This window comes from Zea mays, chromosome 7 (genome assembly GCF_902167145.1).
Source record: "Zea mays cultivar B73 chromosome 7, Zm-B73-REFERENCE-NAM-5.0, whole genome shotgun sequence".
NCBI classification, from domain to species: domain Eukaryota; kingdom Viridiplantae; phylum Streptophyta; class Magnoliopsida; order Poales; family Poaceae; genus Zea; species Zea mays.
The window spans coordinates 37,666,692-37,690,302 of record NC_050102.1 but is presented as its reverse complement, the minus strand read 5'-3'; the positions used below and the strand labels follow the sequence as shown (position 1 = coordinate 37,690,302).

Genomic DNA, 23,611 nt, shown 5'->3' with positions numbered 1-23,611 from the left:
TCACTGCAACGCAGCGACGGCTTCCGCGGCTTCTCAGGCCAAGGTAAGCTTTCAAGCGAATTTGTCGCTGCAACTGTTCTTTAGTAGCCTGCGATATGTTAGTGAATTTGTCGCTCAAACATAAAATGAACTGACTTGTTTTCAATGCTTCCCCTAATATAACTTTTATATATGATATATGTTAAGTAATACAATGCCGAGCTTATGTGTATTGGGGGTTTTTATTGGGGTATAAAGTTTATATGCATTCTTCCGGTATATATTGGTTGATGCTAATTTTTAGATAAAATTGTGCGTGGGGAGGCATTAGACATTCTCTCTGTAGAGTCGAAGGCCTTATTTTGCTGCTCGTCTCCAAATAAAATCTCGGCAGAAGTAGTTTGGCTTCTGTTGTGCCCCATTCCTTTTGCATGAGAAGGAGTTCGACTTCACATGAAACTGCTACAAGATGCCCAACACATGAGTGGCAAAGTTCATCAATACTAAGCAGGCCTCTAAGACAGCTCAACAGATTCCAGTAATAAATCCACAATGCCCATAGTGTAAGCAGCATCACCACCATAAGAAGTACTTTAATCTAAAAGTTATGGCAAAGAAAGTACAAGATTGAATAGAAATATATGCAAAAGAATATGTGTTCCAGTAAATAATCATTGGCACTCTCGGAATGCATGCCGAACTGCAACAGTTCTCTTTCTAACCACTTCATGAAACCATTTAGCTGAGATGAGTAATTTTTGTTGCTCTCTTCAGTCGTTAGCAGTTCATTAGTGCTTTTTGTAACTCCTTTTCGCAAGAAAGAGATCTCAGAATCTCTTTCTTGCAATTGCAAATGAAGGTTTTCCACTTCAGCAAGAAGGTTCTCAGACAAGCTATGCAGCTCATCAAATTTGTCAACAGTCGTTGCAAGTTTTGCCAAAGCTTTGGTCCTATAAACTTCTCAGGTCTTCAAGGCAAATTCTTTCTCTTGCAGCATTTGCTCCAACTGAAGGCTTTTATTCTCCAAGATTTCAAGCTCTTTTTCTTCTTCATTGAGTGCTTGCACCAAACCTTCAATTTCTGCAGAACATATAAAAAGCAAATAAATCAAAAGGAACAAATGTTTTTTGTTATTTAAAATTACATGAAAATGTGTAGCAGTGACCAAAACACAAGTAATTGAACCAAAATGTTCCGACAGCTCACCTTGATCTTTTCTGCTTAATTCATCAGTCAATTTCTCAATTCTTCCACGTTGCTCACTTGCCATTGATTCCATATTTTTATGCTCATTTAATTGAGTTTCTAAATCCTTCTTCTGATTTTGCAATACATCAACTTGTTTCTCCAAATTTTGGAGCTCCATTCTTGCATCTTCAAGATCAACTGAGAACTGCTTTGCAGAAGATTCAGCAGCCCTTAACTGACATGATAGATCAGAACTGATTGTGCTAATTTGGACATCTTTAGCTTGAAGCTCCTGCTGCAACTCAAGAACAATAGCCTTCAGCTCCTTTGTGCTACCTTCATTACTGTTCTGAGAAGTTTTTATAGCAATAACTGAAAGGGAAATAGGCTTACACCTTTTCCTAAATGATTTTGGTGGTTGAATTGCCCAACCCAAATAATTGGACTAACTAGTTTGCTCTAGATTATAAGTTCTACAGGTGCCAAAGGTTCAACACAAACCAATAAAAAGTCCAAGAAAGGGTTCAAATAAAAATAGCAAAAGACAACCGAAGGCTGCCCTGGTCTGGCGCACCGGACTATCCGGTGTGCCACTGGACAGTGTCCGGTGCACCAGGGAGATCAACTCCAAACTTGCCACCTTCAGGAATTTGGAAAGCCACTCCACTATAATTCACCGGACTGTCCAGTGTAGCACCGGACTGTCTGGTGTGCCAAGCGGAGCAACGGTCGCCAGCGCAACGGTCAAGTTCAACGGTCGGCTGACAAACGCTACAGTGCACGGACTGCGCGCGCAGAAGTCAGAGCAGGCGTAGATGGCGCACCGGACAGTGAACAGGACCTGTCCGGTGCACCACTGGACTGTCTGGTGGCCCACATGTCAGAAGCTACAACGGTCGAACCCTAACGGTTGGGTGACGTGGCTGGCGCACCGGACTGTCCGGTGCGCCCGTCGACAGTAGAGTTCCCCAATGGTCATTTTGGTGGTTGGGGCTATAAATAACCCCAACCACCACTCTTCAAGGCACCCAAGCATTCACTACTCCTCATTCAATACAAGAGCAATACACAACACTCCAAGACACAAATCAAAGCCTCCGATCAAATCAAAGTCCACAATTCAACTCTAGTTTTTAGGACTTGTGAGAAGATCGGCTTGTGTTCTTTTGTTGTTCTTGTTGCTTGGTCGGCTTTCTTCTTTCTTTCATTCTTACTCTCAAAGCCTTGTAAGCAAAGCAAGAGACACAAATCGTGTGGTGGTCCTTGCGGGGTCTAAGTGACCTGAGAAATCAAGGAAGGAAGCTCACTCGGTCTAGGTGACCGTTTGAGAGAGGGAAAGGGTTGAAAGAGACCCGGTCTTTGTGACCACCTCAACGGGGAGTAGGTTTGCAAGAACCGAACCTCTGTAAAACAAATCACCATGTCATCCGCTCTTATTTGCTTGTGATTTGTTTTCGTCCTCTCTTTCGGACTCGATTATATTTCTAACGCTAACCCCGGCTTGTAGTTGTGCTTAAACTATATAAATTTCAGATTTGCCTATTCACCCCCTCTAGGCGACTTTCAATTGGTGTCAGAGCCCGGTACTTCATTAAGAGCCTAACCGCTCGAAGTAATGTCAGGAGCTCACGCCAAGAAGGAGATGGTGACCGGCGAGAAGCCTGCCACAAGCCACGGGAAGGCTCCATCAGGGGAGTCCGGCAACAAGAAGAGGGAGGAATCACCTCCCCGCGTCAAGTCGCACTGGAGTGGCGACAAGAAGAAGAAAATGAAGAAAGTGGTCTACTACGAGACCGATTCTTCGTTGCCATCCACCTCCGGCTCCGACACGACGTCCGTCACTTATAAGAGCCATGAGCGCAAGAAGTTTAGTAAGATCCCCTTACGCTATCCTCATATTTCCAAACACACTCCTTTACTTTCCGTCCCACTAGGAAAACCACCGGTTTTTGATGGTGAAGATTATTGTATGTGGAGTGATAAAATGAGGCACCATCTAACCTCACTCCACGCTAGTATTTGGGACATTGTTGAGTTTGGTGCGCAGGAACCATCCATGGGGGATGAAGGCTATGACTCGGACGAGGTAGCCCAAATCCGACACTTCAACTCCCAAGCCACTACTATACTCCTCGCCTCTCTAAGTCAAGAGGAGTATAACAAGGTGTAAGGGTTAAAGAGTGCCAAAGAGATTTGGGACGTGCTAAAGACCACGCACGAAGGAGACGAGGTGACCAAGATCACCAAGAGGGAAATGATCGAGGGGGAGCTCGGTCGCTTCATGCTTCACCAAGGGGAGGAGCCACAAGCCATGTACAACCAGCTCAAGACCTTGGTGAACCAAGTGCACAACCTCGGGAGCACAAAATGGGATGACCATGAAATGGTCAAGGTTATTCTTAGATCACTCGTATTTCTTAATCCCACTCAAGTTCAATTAATTCGTGGTGATCCTAGATATAAACTAATGTCTCCTGAGGAAGTGATAGGAAAGTTTGTGAGCTTTGAATTAATGATCAAAGGCTCCAAACAAATCATCGAGTGTGGCGCCACCTCCACACCCGAGGTGCAACCCGTCGCCTTCAAAGCGACGGAGGAGAAGAAGGAAGAGTCTATGTCAAGTAGGCTCCCCATCGACGCCTCCAAGCTCGACAATGAGGAGATGGCTTTAATCATCAAAAGCTTTCGCCAAATCCTCAAGCAAAGAAAGGGGAAGGACTACAAGCCCCACTCCAAGAAATTTTGCTACAAGTGTGGTAAGTCCAGTCATTTCATTGCTAAATGTCCATTATCAAGTGATAGTGACATGGGCGACGACAAGAAGGGGAGAAGAAAGGAGAAGAAGAAGTATTACAAGAAGAAGGGCGGCGATGCCCATGTTTGCCGGGAGTGGAACTCCGATGAGAGCTCCACCGACTCCTCCTCCGACGAGGACACCGCAAACATCGCCGTCAACAAAGGTCTTCTCTTCCCCAACGTCGGCCACAAGTGTCTCATGGCCAAGGACGGCAAAAAGAAGAAGGTAAAATCTAGAGCTTCCACTAAATATGCAACATCTAGTGATGAGGCTAGCTCTAGTGATGATGAGGATGATTTGCTCACCCTGTTTGCCAACTTAAACATGCATCAAAAAGAAAAATTGAATGAATTGATTAGCGCTATTCATGAGAAGGATGAACTCTTGGATAGCCAAGAGGACTTCCTAATTAAAGAAAATAAGAAGCATGTTAAAGTTAAAAATGCTTATGCTCAGGAGATAGAAAAATGTGAAAAATTAACTAGTGAGCTAAGCACTTGCCATGACACTATTTCCAACCTTAGATTTGAAAATGATAAATTGATTGCTAAGGTTGAGAAATTAAATGTTTGTGATGATTCCATTATTAATCTTAGAAATGATAATGCCAATTTAATTGCTAAGATTGACAAATTGAATGCATCTCTCTCTAGCCTTAAAATTGAGAATGAAAAATTAATTGCTAAGGCTAAAGATTTAAATGTTTGCAATGATGTTATTTCCAATCTTAGAAATGAAAATGTCATGTTACATGCTAAGATTGATGAATTAAATGTTTGCAAACCCTCTACATCTACCATTGAGCATGTTACTTGTTGGGGACTTGTTCTCAAGTGCTAAGAGTTTAAGAACAAGGCAACATAGAAAATGTTAATCGTTAATGCCCTTCGTCCTCCGAAGCACTATTTCCCTTAGGACATAATGACTTGCGGACGAAGGTTATGAAGGACATACCTTCATAAATTAATCAAATAATGACGAAGGATGAAATATGAAGAATGTAAAGGAAAACATGAACAATCATTTATTATTATTGAGCATAAACAAAAATATTATTGAACGACAAGTGTACCTTCAATCGGAAGGAAATGATTGTACAAGCGTGACGCAAAAAGCGAATGCCAAGTCAGCGTGAACAGTACGGGGATACTGTTCACCTATTTATAGACACGGGACACAGCCCTTACAAAATTACATTCATGCCCTTTACATCTGACAATAACTCTATAGTAATCTATTGAGGTCTGAATAGCCTTTTCATCTTTAAGTCGGTTCCACTCTCTGCTGTTACGCCGAAGCTTTCCTGCTCAACACCTTCGGCTCTGTATCAAGCTTCGTATTATTCCGGTCTGCTGCAATGCCGATTTTAGTCTGAGGGTACCTGTTCACATATTGTACTACAGAAATACTGTTAAATCCTGTTTTTGAGGACCTTCGGACGCCGAAGGTCCCCAACAGTAGCCCCTCGCAATATTAATTTGTTTGAAATAATAAATTCAGATTGCGATATGATCGAAGGCTTTATGCCGAAGGTCCGAAAAAACACCTTCCCTTTGCTAGAATAGCAACATTCAATGACAAGTGGGGTCTTTCAACTTTCAACGCATCAAGCGTATAAATACGGCCATACCGCAAACTTATTTTGCACGCTTTCTGGCCAACCACTCCTGCTCACTCATTTTTTAGCTCTTGTGCACTGTGATCTGCTAAGCTTTTAGCTTTGAAGCTTCGGCTTTGAAAACAGTTTTTTAGTGTTTCCGAAGATGTCTGAAGCTGCTAAGAAGGCTGCTGCTGAGATGAAGCTGAGTCTTGATGAAGAGAAGAACTTAGGGTTTCTTATAGCAATGTCGAAGACCAACACAGAAAAGATCACCAGGGAAATTCTGGAAGGGCTGTCTGAAGATACTGGTGACAGTGAAAGTTATGATGTGGACAGCGGTGGCGAAGACTCCGAAGATCGCCCCTGGCGACCAAGCCATTCAGTTTATGGTAAATCAACTATCAAAGAGAATCATCTTGTTAATATGAGAGGAAGGTATTTCCGGGATCTGTCCGTTGTGAGGGCCGACAAAGGGGAGAAGACTTGCCCAGACCCCGAAGAAAATGAAGTCGTGGTATTCCGAAGCTTTTTGAAGGCTGGGCTGCGATTGCCCTTGAGCAGCTTCGTCGTGGAAGTGCTGAAGATCTTTGAAGTCTATCTTCACCAACTTACCCCCGAGGCAATCATAAGGCTGAATATCTTCGTGTGGGCCGTGCGAAGCCAGGGTCTGAAGCCTGATGCAAGAAGCTTCTGCAATATTCACGAATTATCATACGAGACAATACCTTGGGGTAAGGAACAGTATCACAATAACTTTGGCTGCTACAAATTTGTTTCTCGGTCTGGGTCAAGCTGCCCCGTGCCAACTTTTCGGAAAAAATGGCCCAGCGGCTGGATGACAGAGTGGTTTTATGTAAAAAATGATCTGAAAGCACGAGAAGACATCAAAGGTATAATCATGCGTCCTATTTGGCAAAGCTTTGGCCTTCGGAGGCCGAAGGTTGAAATGAATGAAGCCGCCGAAGAGTGCCAAAGAGCCTTCGGCGTTGTCTGCTCTTTTATAGGAACAAGGGACTTAGTACAAGAGCATATTGCCTTCAGGGTGTGGCCGCTTGCGGAGAAATGGGAAATGCCACAAGAAACCATTAAAGAGGCCGACGAAGGTGGACTTGTCAGGTTTAAGTACACTTTTAAATTTGGAGATAAATTTATTGAGCCAGATGATGAGTGGTTGAAAAGCATTGACAATTTAAGTGATGAGCTGCTTGGGACATACTCGAAGGCCGAAGATACTGCAATGTCGGCAGCCTTCGGAGGCCGAAAAAAGAAAAGGCTGAATCGGGTATTTGATGCCATCGGGTTTGTCTACCCTGACTATTGCTACCCCATTCGAAGGCAGAAGAGAAAAAATACAACCTCTGCAAAAGAAGAAACTGCAGCTGCTCCTAGCGAGCCAGAACCGAAAAGGAAGAAGATAAAGGTTCTTACGCATCGACCGCATTATATTGAACCAGCTTCGGTGCCTGAGTTTACCGGAGAGACTTCTTCGGCCACCGAAGCTGAAAAACCAGCCGAGCCAACTTTGCTGCCAGAAGTCGCAGAAACAGCCGAAGTACCAACGAAGACAAAATTGGAGCAATCAAAAATTTTGTTACCAGAAACGAAAGAGAAGGCCGAAGCGCCATTCACAGAAAAAATGGAAGAGGTAAAGGAAGCAACCGAGGACTCCAAAACATCAGAAGTTTTGAGTCCTTCAGCAATTATTGGGACATCAAAAAATGAAAAAGTGCCAGCTGCAACTCCGAAGAGAAAGAGAATGGCTAATGTGCTAGATGTACTGGAAACGATCATATCTTCGAGCACACCTCCGAAGAAGGCTGCTGTTACTTTTGAAACAACAGCTGAAATTTCTGGTTCTGCAGCTCCAGAGCAAGAAATTGAAGCCGAAGCTGGGCCCTCAGAGCCCACAAAGGCAAAAACCTTGGAAAGTGAGGCAGAAAAAATAACAAAGCCAACTTTTGCTGAAGGAACTGGTGCTGTTACCCCCGAAGCATCCCCCAAAATTCGTGATTATATTTTTCGTCATGCTTCGGGGAAAAAATTATCAGAAAAAGAAGAACAAGAGGCCCAACACTATGCCCAAAAGTTGAAATATCCAAAGGGGGCGTTGATATTTAATGGCAGTGGAGAAGAAGATTTCTTGTATTGCCTCCCCGACAGCAAGGAAATTTCTGTCTGTCGGGAGATGAGCAGAAGCTTCGGATTCCCAACTTTAGAAGACGGACTTTCGGTGCTGTCAAAGAACGATCTGGCTGACAGCCTAGCTTACAACAGTTTAAAGGTGCGACAAATGGAATTCTTATATTTTTGTTGAGTTCAAAATTTTTCGTTTGTTTAAAACTATTGACACAGACATATTCCTGTCTGCAGGGCCTGATACTCAGCAATGCCCTCAGAGCACAGAAAGATGCTGAGGACGAAGGATGTACTATAGCCCTGAGCAACCTTCGTTCCGAAGTAATTGAACTGAGGAACGAAGGTCTCGAAAAAGACAAAATATTATACTCATTGATAGATAAAATAAAGGAGGACGAAGCTGCTTTCAAAAGTCAAGCTGAAGCTCAGAAACGCGAAATTGAAGACCTTCGGAAACAACTGGCCAGAGCCAAAGAAGAACGTATACTTGAAGAAACAAAGCGTGAACTCAGCGATCAATGGGCAGATCACCTAGAAGTGACTGTTGAAGAGCTTCGTTCGTCCAAAAAGAAATGCTACAATAAATCTGTAGATTGTGTTAAAAAATTAAAGGCTAGCTTCGCCAAGGTCGGCGCATTCTCAAGTGAAGAAAATTTTTCGAGGGGCAATCCCGAAGGTGTCATTGAATGGATTGACCACGAAGCTGAAGCCTTCGAAGAAATTTTAAATAGCCGAGGAGATATATGTGCCTTCTCTGGCGCCAGAGGGATTGCCACCATTTTAGAGAAGAAGGGCTGTGAGCATGTAAAAATTTTAGCACAGTCCGAAGCTGCTTTGTCCTTTGAAGATACAAAAGATCCTTCGGCCGAAGCTAGCATAATTGGTGGAAAGTTTTTTACCGATATCTGGGATAATGGTGGCCGAGAAATGGCCGGAGAAATTATTCGAAGAAGTGAAAAGGGCATTTACGATGCAAGAGAAGTAGCTGAGGCTGCTGTCAAGAGCGCAGAAGCCGAAGGTCAATTAGGTACTAAATAATAGTTTTTACCGTGTTGTAATCTTTAGGCTTTTAAGATCTGTTTGCGATTTGTAATAGTAATGTAGCCGTGTCCTGCTTCAGATCCGACTAAAGCGCCTTCGGGCCCTCAGCCGAAGGGGGACGACGAAATTAAAAAGATGGCCGAAGATATTATGGACGAAGTCGTCAATCGGCTCCTGAATGAAGCTGCAGAAGTCGTTTTGAGAGAGGATTAAACATTTTTGTAAAAAACTTCGGAAATGTAATATAGTGTAACATTTTGTAACCCCGAATGTAATATATCTATTTTTGCTACTCAATTCTTTACGATGCATGAAACTTTACACACGTACCGTTTTTGAGTCTGGCGAAAAAACACCTTCCCTTCTTTTCATGCTTCGTGAAGAATATCCAAGCTTCGTGAAAAAATTCTCCGAAGCTATACTCCGAAGATGAAGATTGTGTCTCCTTGTGACCACGATTTTCACTCTTTCAAATCATACTTCCGAAGATCAATATTGTGTCCCCTTCTTGTGCCATATGCAACATGATGTATGATGCTTATGCTATGCAAAATGATGTGATGATGTTATGTTACGTAGATGACATTTGTTCCGAAAGATACACACATATCCCCACACAATATTTTTGTATCAGCACTGATTCTTCGCTGTAAGCTCTGCATTCCCTTAGGAACGTCTTTGGAGCTTCTTCGCCTTTTACTTAGGCGGTATAAGCTCTGCATTCCCTTAGGAACGTCTTTGGAGCTTCTTCGCCTTTTACTTAGGCGGTATAAGCTCTGCATTCCCTTAGGAACGTCTTTGGAGCTTCTTCGCCTTTTACTTAGGCGGTATCAGCGTTGACTTTTCGCTGTATGCTCTGCATTCCTTTTGGAACGACTTTGGAGCAGAAAACTTACACTGCGCTCCCTTCGGAACGACTTTTTGTGACTTCGTCAGACTTACTCTGCGTTCCTTAGAACGACTTTTTGTTGCTTCGAAGGATTTTCGATAGTCCGAAGGTCCTTTTTATTGTCACAAACCTGTGAAGAAAACATATTTTTCTTGTAGGAATCAACGAAACTAATTACATGAAACCTAAACAATGTCCTTTATTACAGAGAATAAAACTGAATGAAAAAGATTGCTATTAAGGTAGGATATTTGTCAATAGATGTGCTTTGACTCTGGCACGGTGCTGTTGACCGTGCGAGCTTCGGACTGTTCTCTGAAGTCCCCTTGATGTGGAGCATATTGGCTCCCTTCTGGCTGCTGGCCTTGTTGCAACGGAGGTGGAGGCGGAGGCTGTTGCCAGGAAGCTGAAGGCTGACTTGCCGAAGCAGCAGAGACTGCAGGATGGTTGCCCACATATTCTGGGATGTAGGGCGAATGATACGAAGCTGTATGCATGACCTGCTTCGGCTGGGCTTGTTGTGCTGCTGCTTCAGCTATTTCCTTTTGCTTCTGTATAGTAACATGGCACATCCTGGTAGTATGGCCTTTGTTCTCACCGCAGAATAAGCAAAAGATTTTTCTCGGTTGATCGCCAAATCTTCCTCCGAAGCCCCTGGCGCCTCTGCCTCTTGGAGCTGGTGGCCGGAAGGAGCTTTGCTGTTGTCCAGAAGCCTGTGAGGAGCATTGTGGCCTTTGCTGTTGGCTTCCTCTGTCATCATTTTGTGTAGAATTGTGAATTGATCTCACATGCCTCGGATAAAACCTTCCTCCGAAGCCCCTGGTCATTTCAGAAAACCTGAAAGCCTCCTCCCTTCTTTGGCGAAAATCATTGTCAGCCCGAATATATTCATCCATTTTCTGGAGAAGCTTCTCCAAAGTTTGAGGAGGCTTCCTGGCGAAGTACTGAGCTGACGGACCTGGCCGAAGCCCCTTGATCATGGCCTCGATGACAATTTCATTGGGCACCGTTGGTGCCTGTGCCCTCAGACGCAAGAACCTTCGGACATATGCCTGAAGGTATTCTTCGTGGTCCTGAGTGCACTGGAACAAAGCCTGAGCAGTGACCGGCTTCGTCTGAAATCCTTGAAAGCTGGTTAACAACAAATCCTTCAGTTTCTGCCATGAAGTGATCGTTCCTGGCCGAAGGGAGGAATACCAGGTTTGAGCAACACTTCTGACAGCCATAACGAAAGATTTGGCCATGACTGAAGCATTGCCACCATACGAAGACACTGTTGCTTCGTAGCTCATCAAAAACTGCTTCGGGTCTGAGTGGCCATCAAATACAGGGAGCTGAGGCGGCTTGTAGGACGGGGGCCAAGGTGTAGCCTGCAGCTCAGCGGACAGAGGAGAAGCATCATCAAAAACAAAATTCCCATGATGGAAATTGTCATACCAATCATCTTCGTTGGGAAAACCGTCCTGATGAAGGTCTTGATGCTGAGGCCTTCGATGTTGCTCGTCCTGAGCAAGATGACGAACTTCTTCAGAGGCTTCGTCTATCTGCCTCTGCAATTCAGCTACCCTGGCCATTTTTTCCTTCTTGCGTTGAACCTGCTGCTGAAGGATTTCCAGATTTTGAATCTCCTGATCTAGATCATCCTCTGGAGGTGTTGGACTGGCAGCCTTCCTCTTCTGGCTTCGTGCCTCTCTAAGAGAAAGGACGTCTTGATTGGGGTCCAGCGGCTGCAGCGTGCTAGCCCCTGGTGCTGAAACCTTCTTCGGCGGCATGACGAAGGTGATGCTTGCCGAAGATGTTGAAAAGCTCAAGAAATGGAAGTGAGTTCACCGGAGGTGGGCGCCAATGTTGGGGACTTGTTCTCAAGTGCTAAGAGTTTAAGAACAAGGCAACATAGAAAATGTTAATCGTTAATGCCCTTCGTCCTCCGAAGCACTATTTCCCTTAGGACATAATGACTTGCGGACGAAGGTTATGAAGGACATACCTTCATAAATTAATCAAATAATGACGAAGGATGAAATATGAAGAATGTAAAGGAAAACATGAACAATCATTTATTATTATTGAGCATAAACAAAAATATTATTGAACGACAAGTGTACCTTCAATCGGAAGGAAATGATTGTACAAGCGTGACGCAAAAAGCGAATGCCAAGTCAGCGTGAACAGTACGGGGATACTGTTCACCTATTTATAGACACGGGACACAGCCCTTACAAAATTACATTCATGCCCTTTACATCTGACAATAACTCTATAGTAATCTATTGAGGTCTGAATAGCCTTTTCATCTTTAAGTCGGTTCCACTCTCTGCTGTTACGCCGAAGCTTTCCTGCTCAACACCTTCGGCTCTGTATCAAGCTTCGTATTATTCCGGTCTGCTGCAATGCCGATTTTAGTCTGAGGGTACCTGTTCACATATTGTACTACAGAAATACTGTTAAATCCTGTTTTTGAGGACCTTCGGACGCCGAAGGTCCCCAACATTACTATTTGTACTAGATGTAGAGACATTAATTTTGATGCTATTCATGATCACCTAGCTTTAATTAAACAACAAAATGATCACATATCTCAACTTAGTGCTAAAATTAATGAGCATGACTTAGAAAATGAAAATTTTAAATTTGCTAGAAGCATGCTCTATAGTGGGAGACGTCCAGGCATTAAGGATGGCATTGGCTTCCAACAGGGAGACAATGTCAAGCTTAATGCTCCTAAGAAATTATCTAACTTTGTTAAGGGCAAAGCTCCCATGGTTCAGGATAACGAGGGTTACATTTTATACCCTGTCGATTATCCCGAGCACAAAATTAGGAGAATTCACTCTAGGAAGTCTCACTCTGGCTCTCATCATGCTTTTATGTATAAGAGTGAGGTATCTAGCTCTAGGCAATCAACCCATGTTAAATTGCCTAAAAAGAAATCTCCTATAGCATCAAATGAACCTAATATTTCATTTAAGACCTTTGATGCTTCTTATGTGCTCACTAACAAATCAGGCAAAGTAGTTGCCAAATATGTTGGGGCCAAACACAAGGGATCAAAGACTTGTGTTTGGGTACCCAAGGTGCTTGTTTCTAATGTGAAAGGACCCAAGACCGTTTGGGTACCTAAGAACAAGGCCTAAATTTGTTTTGTAGGTTTATGCATCCGGGGGCTCAAGTTGGATAATTGATAGCGGTGCACAAACCACATGACTAGGGAGAAAAGGATGTTCTCCTCCTATAAGAAAAACCACGATCCCCAAAGAGCTATCACATTCGGGGATGGAAATCAAGGTTTGGTCAAAGGACTTGGTAAAATTGCTATATCACCTGACCATTCTATTTCCAATGTTTTTTTGTAGATTCCTTAGATTACAACTTGCTTTCTGTTTCTCAATTATGCAAAATGGGCTACAATTGTCTTTTTACGGATTTAGGTGTTACTGTCTTTAGAAGAAGTGATGATTCAGTAGCATTTAAGGGAGTGTTAGAGGGTCAACTATACTTAGTTGATTTTAATAGAGCTGAACTCGACACTTGTTTAATTGCTAAGACTAACATGGGTTGGCTCTGACATCGCCGACTAGCCCAAGTTGGGATGAAGAATCTTCATAAGCTTCTAAAGGGAGAACACATTTTGGGACTAACAAATGTTCATTTTGAGAAAGACAGGGTTTGTAGCACATGTCACGCAGGGAAGCAAGTTGGTGTTCATCATCCACACAAGAACATCATGACGACTCACAGGCCGCTTGAGCTACACCACATGGATCTATTCGGCCCGATAGCTTACATAAGCATCGACAGGAGTAAATATTGTCTAGTTATTGTGGATAATTATTCTCGCTTCACTTGGGTGTTCTTTTTGCAAGATAAATCTCAAACCCAAGAGACCTTAAAGGGATTCTTGAGACGGGCTCAAAATGAGTTTGGCTTAAGGATCAAAAAGATTAGAAGCGACAACGGGACGGAGTTCAAGAACTCTCAAATTGAAGGCTTCCTTGAGGATGAGGGTGTCAAGCATGAGTTCTCTTCTCCCTACACGCCACAACAAAATGGTGTAGTGGAGAGGAAGAATAGAACTCTACTTGACATGGTGAGGACCATGCTTGATGAGTACAAGACTTCGGACCGGTTTTGGGCGGAAGCAATCAACACTGCTTGCTACGCCATCAACCATCTCTACCTTCACCGAATCCTCAAGAAGACATCATATGAACTCCTAACCGGTAAAAAGCCCAATGTTTCATATTTTAGCGGCTTTGGTAGCAAATGCCTTATTCTTGTTAAAAGAGGTAGAAAATCTAAATTTGCTCCTAAGGCTGTAGAAGGCTTTTTACTAGGATATGATTCAAACACAAGGGCATATAGAGTATTTAACAAGTCCACTAGACTAGTTGAAGTTTCTTGTGACATTGTGTTTGATGAGACTAATGGCTCTCAAGTAGAGCAAGTTGATCTTGATGAGCTAGATGATGAAGAGGCTACGTGTGTCGTGCTTAGGAACATGTCCATTGGGGATGTGTGTCCTAAGGAATTCGAAGAGCCTCCACAAGCACAAGAGCAACCATCATCTTCAAATCAAGCATCTCCACCAACCCAAGATGAGGATCAAGCTCAAGATGATGAAAATGAAGATCAAGAAGAGCCACCTCAAGAGGAGGACAATGATCAAGGGGGAGATGCCAATGATCAAGATAAGGAAGATGATGAGGATTCAAGACCGCCACACCCAAGAGTCCACCAAGCGATACAACGAGATCACCTCATGAACTCCATTCTCGGCGATATTCATAAGGGGGTAACCACTCGATCTCGTGTCGCTCATTTTTGTGAACATTACTCCTTTGTGTCTTCTATTGAACCATATAGGGTAGAGGATGCACTACGAGATTCGGATTAGGTGTTGGCAATGCAAGAGGAACTCAACAACTTCACGAGGAATGAGGTATGGCATTTAGTTCCACGTCCTAATCAAAATGTTGTAGGAACCAAGTGGGTCTTCCGCAACAAGCAAGATGAGCATGGTGTGGTGACAAGGAACAAAGCCCGACTTGTGGCCAAGGGATATTCACAAGTCGAAGGTTTGGATTTCGGTGAAACCTATGCACCCGTAGCTAGGCTTGAGTCAATTCGTATATTACTTGCCTATGCTACTTACCATGGCTTTAAGATTTACCAAATGGACGTGAAAAGTGCCTTCCTCAATGGACCAATCAAGGAAGAGGTCTATGTTGAGCAACCTCCCGGCTTTAAAGATAGTGAGTATCCTAACCATGTATATAAACTCTCTAAGGCGCTTTATGGGCTCAAGCAAGCCCCAAGAGCATGGTATGAATGCCTAAGAGATTTTCTTATCGCTAATGGCTTCAAAGTCGGAAAAGCCGATCCTACTCTCTTTACTAAAACATTGCAAATGATTTGTTTGTATGCCAAATTTATGTTGATGATATCATATTTGGGTCTACTAACAAATCTACTTGTGAAGAGTTTAGTAGGATAATGGTACAAAAATTCGAGATGTCCATGATGGGGGAGTTGAAGTATTTCCTAGGATTTCAAGTGAAGCAACTCCAAGAGGGCACCTTCATCAGCCAAACGAAGTACATTCAAGACATACTCACCAAGTTTGGGATGAAGGATGCCAAGCCCATCAAGACACCCATGGGAACCAATGGGCATCTCGACCTCGAGACAGGAGGTAAATCCATAGATCAAAAGGTATACCAGTCAATGATAGGATCTTTACTCTATTTATGTGCATCTCGACCGGATATTATGCTTTTCGTATGCATGTGTGCAAGATTCCAAGCCGATCCTAAGGAAGTTCACCTTAGGGCCGTGAAGAGAATCTTGAGATATTTAGTTCATACACCTAAGTTTGGCCTTTGGTACCCCAAGGGATCCACTTTTGATTTAATTGGATATTCATATGCTGATTGGGCAGGGTGTAAAATTGATAGAAAGAGCACATCAGGGACTTGTCAGTTCTTGGGAAGATCCCTGGTGTCTTGGGCTTCAAAGAAGCAAAACTCAGTAGCTCTTTCTACTGCCGAAGCCGAGTACATTGCCGTAGGCCATTGTTGCGCGCAATTGCTTTGGATGAGGCAAACCCTTAGGGACTATGGTTACAAATTAACCAAAGTTCCTCTTCTATGTGATAATGAGAGTGCAATCCGCATGGCGGATAATCCCGTTGAGCACAGCCGCACTAAGCACATAGTCATTCGGTATCACTTTTTGAGGGATCACCAACAAAGGGGGGATATCGAGATTGCATATGTTAGCACCAAAGAACAATAGCCGATATCTTTACCAAGCCATTAGATGAGAAAACCTTTACCAAACTTAGGCATGAGCTAAACATTCTTGATTCTAGGAATTTTGATTGATACTTTACACACATAGCTCATTTATATACCTTTGATCATCTCTTTCATGTGCTATGACTAATGTGTTTTTCAAGTGTATTTCATGCTAAGTCATAGATTGAAAGGGAAATGGAGTCCTCGGCGAAGACAAGGCTTCCACTCCACTCCATCGTATTATCTATCCTTCGCCGTCGCTCCGCACCGCTCTCCAAAGTTGGTATAATCTTCACTCCTATATTATTTACCAAAGGGGGAGAAAGTTTGGAAAAGGGCTTATATTTCACTCACAAGTATCCGTTTTTGGCGATTCATGCCAAAGGGGGAGAAAGTATTAGCCCAAAGCAAAAGGACCGCACCACCACCAATTTCAAAAATTTGTAGTCTTTCAACTGGTATTAAAGAAGTTTTTCAATTGGTATTTTATTTTTTGATATAATTTCAAATTGGTATGACTCCTTTCAAAATTAATATCTAAAACCCTCTTGAACACTAAGAGGAGAATTTCCTTAAGGGGGAGTTTTGTTTAGTCAAAGGAAAAGCATTTGAAACAGGGGGAGAAAATTTCAAATCTTGAAAATGCTTCTTGAAATCTTATTCATTTACCTTTGACTATTTGCAAAAAGACTTTGAAAAGAATTTCCAAAAGAGTTTGCAAAAACAAAACAAGTGGTGCAAACGTGGTCCAAAATATTAAATATGAAGAAAGCATCCATGCATATCTTATAAAAAGTATATTGGTTTAATTCCAAGTAACCTTTGCACTTACATTATGCAAACTAGTTCAATTCCGCACTTATACATTTGCTTTGGTTTGTGTTGGCATCAATCACCAAAAAGGGGGAGATTGAAAGGGAAATAGGCTTACACCTTTTCCTAAATGATTTTGGTGGTTGAATTGCCCAACACAAATAATTGGACTAACTAGTTTGCTCTAGATTATAAGTTCTACAGGTTCTAAAGGTTCAAGACAAACCAATAAAAAGTCCAAGAAAGGGTTCAAATAAAAAAGAGCAAAAGACAACCGAAGGCTGCCCTGGTCTGGCGCACCGGACTGTCCGGTGTGCCACCGGACAGTGTCTGGTGCACCAGAGAGATCAACTCCAAACTTGCCACCTTCGGGAATTTGGGAAGCCACTCCGCTATAATTCACCGGACTGTCCGGTGCAGCACCGGACTATCCGGTGTAGCACCGGACTGTCCGGTGTGCCAAGCGGAGCAACGGTCGCCAGCGCAACGGTCGAGTTCAACGGTCGGCTGACAAACGCTACAGTGCGCGGACTGCGCGCGTAGAAGTCGGAGCAGGCGCAGATGGCGCACCGGACAGTGAACAGGACCTGTCCGGTGCACCACCGGACTATCCGGTGGCCCACATGTCAGAAGCTTCAATGGTCGAACACTAACGGTTGGGTGACGTGGCTGGCGCACCGGGCTGTCCGGTGCGCCCGTCGACAGCAGAGTTCCCCAACGACCATTTTGGTGGTTGGGGCTATAAATAACCCCAACCACCACTCTTCAAGGCACCCAAGCATTCACTACTCCTCATTCAATACAAGAGCAATACACAACACTCCAAGACACAAATCAAAGCCTCCGATCAAATCAAAGTCCACAATTCAACTCTAGTTTTTAGGACTTGTGAGAAGATCGGCTTGTGTTCTTTTGTTGTTCTTGTTGCTTGGTCGGCTTTCTTCTTTCTCTCATTCTTACTCTCAAAGCCTTATAAGCAAAGCAAGAGACACCAATCGTGTGGTGGTCCTTGCGGGGTCTAAGTGACCCGGGAAATCAAGGAAGGAAGCTCACTCGGTCTAGGTGACCGTTTGAGAGAGGGAAAGGGTTGAAAGAGACCCGGTCTTTGTGACCACCTCAACGGGGAGTAGGTTTGCAAGAACCGAACCTCGGTAAAACAAATCATTGTGTCATCCGCTCTTATTTGCTTGTGATTTGTTTGTGCCCTCTCTTTCGGACTCGATTATATTTCTAACGCTAACCCCGGCTTGTAGTTGTGCTTAAACTTTATAAATTTCAGATTTGCCTATTCACCCCCCCCTCTAGGCAACTTTCAATAAATAATTGTTCAACAATTGATTTTATACATTCATCTGCAGAATGTTCAACAGCATAGCTGTGTTTACCAGGATATATATCACTAATTCCTTCAATCTCAGCAACTGAACTTGCTCATGCTTCATATAGCAAGCTCATACTCTTTTGCGCAACTAAGAGAAGTCTATAATTTACCGGAAGACCTCCTGAAGTTCACCACATAGCAGATAAGGTCCACATCCTTACTGAATGTATTAACAAGACAGTGTGAAAGTTCAAAGCAGACTTCTCTTAGTTGACTGTTGGTGGAGTTTAACTCCAGCAAATGATCTGCTTGCCTCCTCCTTGTCAATTACAGACTGGCATAAACCATTAAAAATATAAGTAAATTAAGAAAAAAGTTTATATGGCAACCCTTTATGCAGGAAAAAGCAAGTGGGTTTCAACATCTCATATAGGACATATTTATTCTTACATATTTTCTTGTGATTAGTTATTTTCTCCTTACATTCTTAACATACTCAAATAACGCAAAGACATCAATTTATTGTTCACTTCAGATCTCTGCCTTGTCATTATTGGTGAATTCTCCGTGAGGTCAATCACATCACCTCCGTCAAATGCATCAGGCTGATGTGGATGGTCCAAATGTTCACTTAAAGAGCACATTTCCTATTTTTCATTAACTTTTACATTGCGTACCAGCCTTTTTTCTATGGTGCACATGCCTTCAAGGAAAAACACAGAGGGCTTGTAGGTCCTGCAATGACCTTGTTAGTGATCAATTCCCCTTTGACCTCCCCAGAACTTGATCCTGGACAAAAATCAGCACTCTGATGTAAAAGTTATGTGAGAAGACTACTCAAGTAATGGTAGGTTTGCACAAAATTTGGCAGGCCTGTGACTATTAACCCAAGATATTGGTAAGGTTGTGAAAAAACTACTTTCACTGTTTTGTGAATCAGGTGATCTGTCCAGCACTGAATGTCCTCGTCAATCTTGTATGCCCACCTCCTTCTATCAGCAACAAACCATTGTCAAGTTCCAATCAGCAACCTGCAGCTGCACAAGCGCTTGCTTCATAAAGCAGAGATAAGAACTTTGAAAAAACTATTTTAGATAGGAATCTACTTACAAACCTGGGTGAATCTCGTGAAAGATCTGGTGATGGCAACCCTGCTGAAAAGAACAATACCTAACATTATTCTTCGATCACCGACTTGCTGACCAACCTGATGACCTGCATCTTGCTGACTTACAAACCTGGAGTAGTCGATGATCTGGAAAACATGGCTTGCACTCTGATGACCTGCATCTTGCTGACCAACCTCTCCATCTTTAACTTGGAAGGTAGGGTTCCTTCCTCCAGTCACACTACAACTTATATTGTTCGAAATGCTTCTGCTCTGATCCAATCCATGTTTTCCAGCCCTCTTATCACTGTCAACAGATATCCTTGTGCTGTCAGGTTTCTGTAGGTAAAATTTGGCCTTATAGTCTTTAGACAGTTCCAGGATCTGTGATGCTGACACCATGGTCTGTGCTGCTTCAATATATAAGGGCAGAAGACAAAATCAAGAAACTATCATAACTAAAATACATCTGATTTGTAAACTAAACAATTCTCAAACTAATTGTTACCAGGACAAGGTCTGTGCTGCTTCAGCTTGTTTGAAAATATGATCAGTATCTAAAGCTGCAGGCAATATGCTACAACCATTATATTTTGACTTGATGAACCTTGCACGAAATTGTTCTTGAATCTAATTCTAAATTTGCGCTGTTGTGATGGATTAGCAGTCCAGTTCCACTGTGGTAATTCTACGGGAGTGTAAAATGTGACCCTCCATTAAGAATAAAAAACAATGTAAGCAGTCCAGTTCCACTGTTCCAGTTTAGCTGGACAGTTGCACAGAGCACCACACTTCCATGCTACTGTTTTATCAATATATAAGGGCAGCAGACAAAATCAAGAAACCATCATAACTAAAATACATCTGATTTGTAAACTAAACAATTCTCAAACTAATTGTTATCAGGACAAGGTCTGTGCTGCTTCAGCTTGTTTGAAAATATGATCAGTATCTAAACCTGCAGGCAATATGCTACAACCATTATATTTTGACTTGATGAACCTTGCACGAAATTGTTCTTGAATCTAATTCTAAATTTGCTATGTCGTGATGGATTAGCAGTCCAGTTCCAGTTCCATTGTGGTAATTCATATTGTTCAGTTGTTTTCTGGGCAAATCAGACTGCGATGGTGGTACTGGCATGACTCCACCTACACAAATTCACTAAATCAACTGGAATCATCAAACTATGTTATCAGGATATTGCCACAACCGACAAGAAAAAAATGATGGAATAGGTCTGCGAAAGTGCAGCAGCACAAGTATCCTTGACAACCTTTTCTAGCAAAAGGTAAAAACGAGTTTGGCTACATCAACAATCCTTGACAAAAACAATGTTGACAAAAAAATGATGGAATGGACTGGAGCAGTTTGGCTACATCGAAAATCCTCTTCAGATTCATTTCTACGTAGATCCTTGACAACCTTTTCTGGCAAAAGGTAAAAACGTGTAAGAGAGATATTTTCATTAGAAATTCCATTGAGAATATTACTTGAAACCTCCCCCCACTGAGAAGAATTAATTCCACCATTAAATGGATCTTCGGCCGCTTCTGTGAAACAGAAAAAAGAACCGGTGTGTAGCTATTATTAAAAAATACCGGTGTGCAGCTAATTATTAATAATTTATTACCAGAAGACATGTGTTCCATTTAAATTTAAATTTTAATTTATGTTAATATATAGTATCTACATCTAATCCTCATGTGGACATGTATATATACTGTCCAGAGAATGGTTGGTTTTGGTAAACTTCCAAAGTACCATCAGGATCCTACAACAGAAGAGTTAGCCAAAACACTCGATTGTTGGCCATCAATGAATTATTATATCACGAGTTGTAGATATGTAAGTATGTGTTCATTTCGAATATATTTATAAAGGACACTTCTGTTGTAGGATCCTAATGACTGATATTTTGCAGGTTCTTTTGCCATGGAAATTCAACGGATGTCACGCCCTTTTCGTAATAGATCATGTTAAAAAGCATGTGACTTTTATCGACTTTACACCGACTCAAGATTGGTGTAAACACATGCCATACAAGAGGTTCGCGGAAGCGATTATCATGGCCTTAAAAATTTAAGATTGCTTACAGCAAGAAACGTTCTGGATGGGCGGAGGATATCTTTAAGTGAGAACATACAATTCAGACTGGTGTTCCAATTGACTTAAGAGGGTATTTTCTTCGTACCACCTTCTCAGCAATTTAAATTTTTTCTATGATAATCATCGTATAGGTTTATTCTATAGGTTTAATTCCAGCTACCTCGTTCTACAAGCTATGACCATGTGAGGGAATGACAGACGAATGAAATTTGTTGGGGTGAGTGTAGTACGTTCGTTTTATGTTTAAAACATACATTCCAGCTATCTCATTCTACAAGATAATATGTTTTGTTCTCTTATGTCTTTGTCTGTAGGATGCAAAGATTTTTCGAAGAAACTTTGTAATTGATCTATTAAGTTATGAGGATAATTCGTGCCGATATGCCATCCCTGCAAACATACAACAAAGACTTATCGATATCGCTAAAAAGGATTAGCTGATTAGTGTACAGTTGTCGACACATTTGCCTGTAATTAAAAATTCTAAATTAACTTATTAGAAATAATTTGTGTGATATTGATAATGTTTTCCACACGGATTTTGCATATAGTGATGTTTGTCGTTCCGTATCAATGTTTCATACAAATCTTTTACTTCCAGCGCAATGCACGGGCACATATCTATAACAATATAACACACATATGTACATAAGTTATCGTGTTATTATACAGTTCTGTTGCAACGCACGGGCACTCACCTAGTGTGTGTATATATATAGTTTATATATTAAGAGCCCTGGGCTTCCAATAATAGAGAAAGCCCAGGTTGGATGGTGCAATCCGGTCGAACCGGACCACATCCAGACGTCTATAAAATAGGACCCGGAGTGCTAGGGTTCAGTTTTTTACGCTCCACCCCGATTCATTAGCGACGCCGCGTGCGACGACGGCGGTTGCCCCAGAGCGTGCGCGGCAGTGGACCCCCAGCCGGTGGCCACAACTCCATGACCTCGACGCGCGGTGGCGGAGGTTCCTCGATTCGGAGTAGTGGTGGCGGTTCCCAGGTCGGTGGCGGCGGCTCCCCGATCTAGAGGGCGAGCGACAGCGGGGCCCTTGTGCGGGCAAGCGGCGGCGTCCCCGAGGCCCCGAGGAGGCGGCACTTCCAAGGCCAGCAAGAAAGCGACGCCCGTCGACGTGCGAGTAGCGACGGTGACGCATGAGGCGCGATGTTCGAGCGAGCGGCGTCACGGAAGGCGCGAGATGCGCGCAGCGATGATCGCACGTGACATCCTCCGATCCGGCGCAATTTTCTTTTCGATTATTGTGTTTTATGCCTACCACATGTATTATTTACGCTAAAAATTGTACGATTTTATGCTTCAACACGGAGTTCGTATATCAGTTTACTACATGCACATTGGAAAGACAATTCCTTGATTTATGATGTTCGTAATTTGCGTGCATGCAATGGAAACTCCCACGATTTTGCCATAATTTTTGGATCTGTATAAAAATAGAAACCGCATGCATGCGGCTGCCATGTTTTTCGGATCTGTCATAAAAATAGGATCGTAATAACAACCTACTAGAGCTATCAACCTCTCACATTGACTCGGTATTTACGCTTATAATTGAGGGATTTTATGCTCAAAACTTAAGGTTTTTACGCTCCACCCGGAACCAGTGAACAACATGCCAGATTTTTTACGCAGTGTAAGGAATTGCATAAATACCTACACCGTGTAGTATAATTTGTTTCAGTATATATCATAAACTAGTTCTAATGCGTTTAGCTGCATGACTGTTGGAGGGATCCTATATTTATGAAGGAAAATAAAACATTAAATGCGATTTTTTGTTTCTATGCATGCAATTCATTTCCTTTCATTGCATATTCTTTCCATCATAAATTCGTGTGTATGCAGCTGGTAACAGTTTTTTACGCAGTATACCGAATAGCATAATTATCTACACAGTGTAGCATATTTAGTATCAGTATATGTCATAAAATGGTCCTTACGAGTCTAGCTGCATGACTGTTGCAGCGATCCTAAATTTATGGAGGAAATAAAGCATTTAAAAATAAAAACTGTCACACATATATTTCCTAAATTTACGCGCATGTAAGAGAATGTGTTTGACTCATGCATGCATTTTGCCATAATTTTTGGATCTGTATAAAAATATAAACCGCATGCATGCTGCTGCCATGTTTTTTGGATCTGCCATAAAAATAGGATGATAATAACAACCTACTAGAGCTATCAACCTCTCACATTGGCTCAGTATTTACGCTTATAATTGAGGAATTTTATGCTCAAAACTTAAACTTTTTACGCTCCAACCCGGAGATACGTCCACCAGTGAACAACATGCCAGATTTTTTACGCAGCG

The 23,611-nt window shown here is 42.4% G+C and overlaps 1 pseudogene; it reads right to left on the bottom strand.

Moving 5' to 3' along the window:
* Positions 1-577: 577 nt before the first annotated feature.
* Positions 578-19,570, bottom strand: LOC103633829 (G kinase-anchoring protein 1-like; annotated as a pseudogene).
* Positions 19,571-23,611: the final 4,041 nt, after the last annotated feature.